This window comes from Magnolia sinica, chromosome 2 (assembly GCF_029962835.1).
Source record: "Magnolia sinica isolate HGM2019 chromosome 2, MsV1, whole genome shotgun sequence".
Lineage (NCBI taxonomy): Eukaryota > Viridiplantae > Streptophyta > Magnoliopsida > Magnoliales > Magnoliaceae > Magnolia > Magnolia sinica.
Genome location: NC_080574.1, coordinates 100,079,274 through 100,087,610, shown reverse-complemented (window position 1 = coordinate 100,087,610; position 8,337 = coordinate 100,079,274). Strand labels below are relative to the sequence as shown.

Here is an 8,337-nt window from a genome sequence, read left to right as displayed (position 1 = left end):
TACTGACAAGATCATGAATTATCAGAGTAAACAGAAATACTGACAAGATCATAAATCATATGATAACAAAGTAAGCAGAAATACGGACAATTCTATGAGTCAATCAATATCAGAATATGCAATATAGAACAGCTATGCAAATGAGGAGTCATAAAGAGCCAGATATCAGATGTCGAGGATGCGATGCAATATGCAATTCCTGATGAGTCCACGAATAGCATCAGCCATATCTAGACCATATAAATGCAGAAACACAGTACCCTAAAGTGTCATATGCCGCGGATGTAATGCAATATGCGGTGCGAATGGAATGACCATGCTGGAGTGTGAAGTCGGGATGATAATATGTAGTATTGCAGGCTATGGAGTCCATCACAAGGGACTTCTATCCAAACCAGTCTCATAAATTTGGATAGTTAGACTCGCTGTGGTAAACTCCTGATTTCAGGTTAGTCGCATGCCCTAACCGAAACTTGGTCATTGCGAAGGTACATGTAACAAATAGTTACGCACCACCAGCCCGAGTGGATAGTGAATGGATGAATAAATGAGTATACAACTCTTGTTCAATAAGTCTACATATCAGTACTGTTCATCTCTGAGATCATCACTGGGGTTTAGTACACTCTAAATGACACTGCCCCTCTCCCAGCAGCACAGTCCAAGTGAGCGTAAGAAACCTCCCTATCAGCCTGGCCAATAGTCCACCAATATTTATCTGACATGTCGATAGCAGACCCGTTTAAGAGCTTGTCAAACTCAGCCTAGCTATGCCCCCTACCCTCGGGCAGGTAAGACCACACCCCCTCCCAACCGACCATGACATAGTGGAGACGCGACCTCCTGGTATTTGGCACTCGGGCGCTCATGTATCCACTCGGTCTCGATGTTGGGGCATCCTCTGATACGAAGAGGGTTTAGGAATTTTCATCCAGTGCCATCTATGGCAGCCTGATGCTAGAATAAATTTCTGGTGTCCCGTTTGGCCATCCACAATATGCCTGTGGAGGCTATGACCCTAATGTCGCTAGGGCATACAGTAATCATGTAAGACTCGTATCCTAGTCTATATTGTTCTGTCGACTGCCGCGATCCTTCCCGTCGAATTTCGGTAACATGCGACTTATAATTGACATTTGTACGCAATCCTAGGTCATATCCTATAGATTTGAGTCATCTTAACCCGAGACCCATACCATTACGATCGCACCGTCGCCACGGTTCCAACGCCGCGTCTCGTGCGCCAACCCGACGCTTAGATCATAAGATGTGGACCGTGCATTTTAATGGCCATGGACCACATATTGCGGGACCCACTCATCCCATCTGGCACCAATCTCTAGGTAATCATGAGGGTGATGGATGACATCACCCTAGCTATACTCACCCTACCCTAGCCTTAGCTACCCTACTCTAGCCTTAGCCACCCTACCTTAGCTATAGCAACCCTACCCTAGCTATAGCCACCCTACCCCCTAGCCTTCTTACAAGCATTTATTGCTAGCCACCCTCTCTTACAAGTTATCATGGCCTACCTAAGCTACCCTCTCTCTCTCTTTACAACCCTCTCTCTCTCTCTCTCTCTCCCATTTTTCATCACTTTTCCCAAGTAAGGAAATCCCATGTCCAAGCCTTCCCATGGAGAGAAAAATGTGATTTGGTGGCCCACTTCCCATTCCAAAGATCCTTCATCCAAGCCATCCACTTCTCATCTCCCTCCATTAAAGTGAAGCATAAGGAGATCGGCTTTCCAACGGACCAAGGAGATCGACGGTGGGTGCTTATTAGGATAGATTTTCATATTTTGATGATGGGTCAAGTGAGGCCTACCGATTGATGGTGTGGATCTCACTTTGGACCCTAGGTGTGGCCGATGGCCCACCTTAATGCTCATAATCATTCCATGATGGGGCCATTTTCCATGGACCCCATCATGATGTTTACTTTCTTGCATAAATAAGGTCATCTAGACCTTTCATCTTGGTGGAGAAGGGATCTCCACCGTTAATCTTTGATTTGATGGGCCCACATGCTATGGGGCCCACTTGATGTATGATTGGATGCTTGAAACGGAGGGCCCATAGTGTCGGGGTCCCTCCATCACGCGTGTCCCACTCTATTTCTCTCTCCCTCTCTCTCTTTGCCTTCTGTGATGATATGGTTGTGTGGCCCGCTTGGATGAACCCCACTATGAGGCATGATTTTTACCCAAGCCATTTATAAGTGGGGCCCACCTTATATGTGTTGCACCCACACTATCCTCCATGTGGTGGCCCACTTAAGCCGGGCCCACCTCGAATGCATGTGTTCCGTCCAACTGTCCAGCGTCCCTTGACGTGGTCTGGGAAAACACAAATATTAGCTTGGTTCACAAGATTTTAGGGTGGTCCGCTGGTGTAGGCCCCACCTTGATGTAAGTATTCAATCCATGCCATCCATTCCATTCTCGAGTTCATTTCAGGCGTTGAGCCGAAAAATGAAGCAGATCTGAGTATCTGGTGGGCCATAGCATGAGAAACTGTGGTGGTTGCCATTGAAAAACCAACTGTTATTTTTATTCACCAAAATATATTGAATATTGGGCTCGTCCTGCTTGTCTTGAGCTATGGGGATCGATGGCGGGGTCGGATTTCCCTGATGCGGGCCCCACGTACGAAAAACCTTGAGAACACAGGTTTTTCAAAAGAAAAAAATAAATAAATAAACCAGCAGCAGCATTACTGTTGCTGTGGCGTCAGAGGCGCTGACAGCGCCAGGTGGGCGGGCGGACAGCAGTGACCCACGGCCCCTGCCGTGGGCCCCACCCTGATGTATATTTGCCATCGAACCCGTTCATATGGTGGGCCACCTCCATCAGTGGGCCCCCTCAAAATTTCACCCACATCCAAGACTCAGGTGGCCCACATCATGGGAAACAGTGGGATTGAACGTCTGCCTTGAAACTCCTTTTCTGGGCCACAGAAGTTTTGGATCAAGACGAAATTTGTTCTCCCTTTTCACCAGGTACATGTGACCTTATGAACGGATCGGATGGCATATAAACATTATGGTGGGCCCCACATGGGACCCACAGTGATGTATGGGTTCATTCACACCGTCCGTCCAGGGGACGGTGTGTGCGTGTGCGTGTGTGTGTGCGCATGTGCATGTGTGTGCGCGCGTGTGTGTGCGCGTGTGTGTATGTGTATATATATATAATATTATATACAGTATTGTATGTATATATATATATATATATATTATAAACTATATATTATATTATATATGGTATAAGGGATGGTGGGCCTTCATGTGGACCCCCACCATGATGCTTGTGTTGCATCCAAATTGTCTAACCATTTTGAAAGCTCAATCTATAGTCCAAGTGGACCCCAACTTGGTATATATATATAAGGCCATAGGATTAGGCCCATCTTGATGTATTATGGCCCGTTGTTGGGGCCCACTTGGGTATAGACATGGGGCCCAATTGGGGTGGCCCATCTGATGTACATAAGGCCCATGTGATTAGGCCCATTCGATGTATTTGTGGCCGTTGTTGAGGCCCACCTTGATATGAATATAAGGCCCATGTTATAAAGCCCATTGTTCTGTATTCAAGGCCCATGGGTTATGGCCCATTGCAATGTTTACGAGGCCCATTGATGCGGCCCACTTGATTTATATAAGGCCTATGGGTTGAGGCCCGATAAGACGTATATAGGCCCATTGCAATGTGTGATTCCCTATGGTTTGGGTAATGATATTTTATGGCGGGTCATGCCTTGGGAGCAATGTTGGTTTGACGTCCACGTTGTAAGAATAATGTTGGTTAAATGTCCGCATTATAACTCTCCCTAGGGCCCATTAGTAGGCCCATACTTGTTGATGGTTCATCACTTTGTAACATGCTTAGTATATCTCCATGATTCATGCCCATACGCATCATATGTATGCTTAATATGAGGAATGTTTAATCATTGCATAAGTCGTTGGGCTGAGACAATTACGGGACTCCTTATGAGATGGAGTGCCCCACATGAGCGCGTGGTACGCGCGAGATTGCTGCATGACTGACGGTGTGACTTATGCATTTCACATTGTGTGTTGTGATTCACTGCACGCCCTAGCGACATCAGGGCCATAGCCTTCACAGACACCTTGTGGATGGTCGTATCGGATACCAAAAATATTGGCTTTAGCATTGTAGGCACTTAGGATGTCCTTGGGTGAAAATTCCAAAACCTTTTTGGTACTAAGAGATGCTCTAACGTCTAGATCAAGTGGATACACGAGCGCCCGAATGCCGAATACCAGTAGGTTGCATCTCCCACTATGTCATGGTCGGTTGGAAGGGGGTGTGGCCTTATCCGCCTGAGTGAGGGAGCTATAAGCTAAGCTGGTTTGACCAGCTCGCAAATGAGTCTGCTATCGACGAGCTAGGTAGGTATTGGCAGACTACTGGTCAGGCGGATAGTGTGGTCTCTTCCACTTGCTTGACTGTATAGCTAGAGAGGAGGCAGTCAGTGTGAGGTGTATTAGACCCCGGTGATATCCAGAGAGGAACTGTACTGATATGTGTACTTGACGAGTACTGACACGCTTGCTTTGCATCTCGTATATGACATTTGGCTACATAGGCCTCACATCACATGGCCTTGGTATGGCCGATAGCATTCATGTCTTGCATCATATAGCTTTGGTACAGCTGATAGCATTCATGGACTTACAGCATACTTCCGCATTACTCTGATATTGTACACTTGGCGCTTGCCTTGCGCACACACTTACACCACTCTTTAAGCTTTTGTAAGCTTATGCACGACCATTGCGTGCAGGTGTCGTTGGACAGTAGCAGCGTTGAGGCAGGAGCGCGCACCTGATCATTTTGGAGCTTTTTGATCACCTTGTATTTCCCTTTACCCATTGTACTTAAAAGTTTTTGAATTAGTGGATATGTGGTGATGTTATTTTGTGACTTGGTTATGCTCCCTTACAAAAAAAATTCATACTGAAAATCCTCCTTGTAGGATCCCAGGATCGGAATCTGGCATGTAAGTGTCAGAATCTGAGAATGGGGTACGCTGTTGGCGCCGGATTCGGCGATCGGGAATTTTGTGAGCCCGTTTTCCGAGTTTGGGGCGTGACAAATCATAATGCAAGATGTATGAGTCTACAATCCAGTCATGCATCAATCTTACGTATATCGTGCGCTCATGTGAGATAAACTCCGCCTATCAAGGAGTCTCATAACAACCTGCCCAATGACATGCAATAGTCAACCACATCTCATAACAAACATGCAAATGTTGTGTATGGGCATGTATCATGATGCTATGCTGTCATATACTCATAATCAGTATCAATAACTGAAATTGACGATCGGCTTTGACGATGTGGACATTTAACCAACATTGCCCCCAAGGAATGGCCCACATAGAGCCTAACTTACGGTGGATCCATGACCTCATACAAGGACCTAATATACAACACCATGGGCCACACTGAAGAGCTTAATACACATCATGATGGGCCTCTCTCATGGGCCTAATATTCAACACAACGGGCTCCATCGCCTGACGCTCAAGTGCATCACAATGGGCCTCATCACATAAACCTCATATTCATCATACTAGGCCTTAAACACGGGCTGAATACACATCACATTGGGCGTCAAATATGGGCCACATATATATCACATTAGGCCTCAACACGGGCTGCTTATACATCATACAGGCCGAATACACATCACAACGAGCCTCAACTACAGGCCGCATATACATCACATGGGTCTCGACAATCGGCCTCGGCAATCGAAATTGAGCCCGACAATCAAAATCGGCCTCGACAATTGAAATCGGCATTCATAATTGGAATCAGTCTATATAATCAGCCTTGACAATCAGAATCGACCTTGGTAGGGTCCATAGATCACTACAAGAAATACCACTTTTAGCAACGAAAATTTTTGTCGCTAAAAGTTAAAATTTCATAGCTAAAAAGCTTTAGCGATGAAAATTTTCGTCGCTAAAAAACCGACGTACAATGGTTTTATTGGCGAAAAATTTAAATCATCGCTAAAGCAATCTTTTTATTGATGAAAATTTTCGTCGCTAAAAAAAATTTCCAAGACTTTTAGCAGCGAAAATTTTTCTTGCTAAAAAATCCTTCCACTTTTAGCGGCGAAAATTTGAAAGACTTTTAGCAGCAAAAATTTTCGCTGCTAAAAAATCCGTTCCACTTTTAAAAGTCGCTGCTAAAAAATCATTCCACTTTTAGCGACAAAACTTTTCGTCGCTAAAAAACCTCTACATGCCTTTTAGCAGCGAAAATTTTTGCTGCCAAAAAATTCGTTACACTTTTAGCGACGAAAATTTTCGTTACTTAAAAACTTTACAAGACTTTCGCTGCTAAAAAAATTCGTTCCACTTTTAGCGACGAAACTTTTCATTGCTGAAAAAGTTTACAAGACTATTAGGAGCGAAAAGTTTCGCTGTTAAAAATAAATTACAAAACTTTTAGCTACGAAAATTTTCGTCGCCAAAAAACATTTACTAAACTTTTAGCTACGAAAATTTTCGTCGCTAAAAGTCTCTTTTTTTTAAAAAATATGCAGCTCAAAATTCCGCACAAAATTCCTCATATACACCTGTTAACAATATATTTCATCATATTCATCCTGATATACACCTGTTATATAATATATTTCATCATATTCACATTCACATCCATCTAAATTAACCCAAACCCAAACATAAACTACATTCATCCAAACACAAACAATCTTATCCACATCACATTCATTCACGCATAGATACATATAAACTTAACATCATAAACAAATATATATAAAATCACAAAGATGAAGGCGGAGGTGGTGGGGCATCGGTGGGTAAGCGTGTACCGAAAACTTGAAACATCTCCATCATCTGTCGCTCATGCTCCACCCGCATCTCCTCCATCCTCCTCTCCTGCTCCTCCCTCTGCCTTACCAGCTGATCATCTATCCTCTTCTCGTGCTCCTCCCTCTGCCTTGCCAGCTGATCATCCATCCTCCTCTCCTGCTCCTCCCTCTGCCTCACCAGCTGATCCATCATCTTCCTTTCCTGCTCCTCCGTCTGCCTGTCTAGCTGATCTTTGATGTCATCGATGATGACCCGTAGCTGCTAAACCTCTCTCTGCGGTATCAGCTCGGCATACGTCGCTGTCACCAACGAGGATGGATCGGCTAGAGGTAGCTCTAGCGGGTGCCATGAGCTTGGCACCATGGCCAAACCCATGCACATATCCAGAACAGGTGCCAAGCACCTGACTCAGGATCTCTGGCTCACTCTTCTGAGTACCATCAGGAGTGGGCTGACTGCGTTAGGTGTCCATCTCCTCCTGTAATGAAAACATATGAATTTTATAATAAAAGACATTATTATAATTTAATACAAATAAATTTTACAATGTAAGGATCTTTACCCAAATCTCGCTGGCTCTAGGATGTACCCAAGATCCCGTCGCCTGCCAACAGTGAGTCCCTTTATAGAACTCTACTGGTCCGTGCTCCTGGCCAGTGACGGAATCTCGCTGCGCAATTGAAAAGACAATAAAGTTAATATAAATGCATGAAAATAATATATAAACATAATAATTACCAGTACTTTCTTACCATGTCGTGATAAAGTCGTACAAATGACTTTGAACCAGCTACGTGGTTCACTTCTAACTTTCTTCTATTGTCAGAATGTATTTTGCTCCTCTTCTGAACACATTATTCATAATACATTGTTATTAATTGTGAATTTAATTATTACGTTAAGATATCATAAATATGTAAATATTACCTAAAAAGAATCAGACAAAAACCTATCGCAGAGTATCCGCCAGTCCTCATCGGTCATGTGCAACGGTGCGAACTGTACGGCCTCCTCGTGGCTCATGCACCGCTTGTACTACCGGTGTAACTTACTGCAGTAATCCTTGAACCGCTCCTTCATCATGTTGTCGACGGCATGGGAGATGTGCGGAACACTCAAATCCAAGTCAAATTTATTCTGCAGTTTCGTAAATAATAAATTAAGACAATAAACTTATTAAGAAAATAACTTAACTGTAAATAAACTTTTATAAAATAAATTTTGATTTACTAAAATTTACCTGAAGGCGCTGACGGATGAGCTGCCGCACATCATCTGTCATGTCTCCCCAACGGGGGGTGGTGAGGGGATCAAAGATTGGCATAAGACACTGACCTCCGACGTAAACAACATGGCATTGTTCCCAACAGGTCTAATGCAGTCCTGTGGGAACTGTACAGTCACCCTACCCTCACGCGTAAGTCGCTCTAAAAGCAACCCACGCGTGGGTCCA

The 8,337-nt window shown here is 44.2% G+C and overlaps 1 long non-coding RNA gene across 1 annotated transcript; it reads right to left on the bottom strand.

Annotated features, from left to right (window-relative positions):
- Window positions 1-7,057: 7,057 nt before the first annotated feature.
- Window positions 7,058-8,068, bottom strand: LOC131229716 (uncharacterized). The gene is made up of 3 exons (XR_009163558.1): window positions 7,637-8,068; window positions 7,447-7,554; window positions 7,058-7,362 (listed from the first exon to the last, which is right to left on the bottom strand). It is a non-coding gene; the product is annotated as an uncharacterized LOC131229716 (long non-coding RNA).
- Window positions 8,069-8,337: the final 269 nt, after the last annotated feature.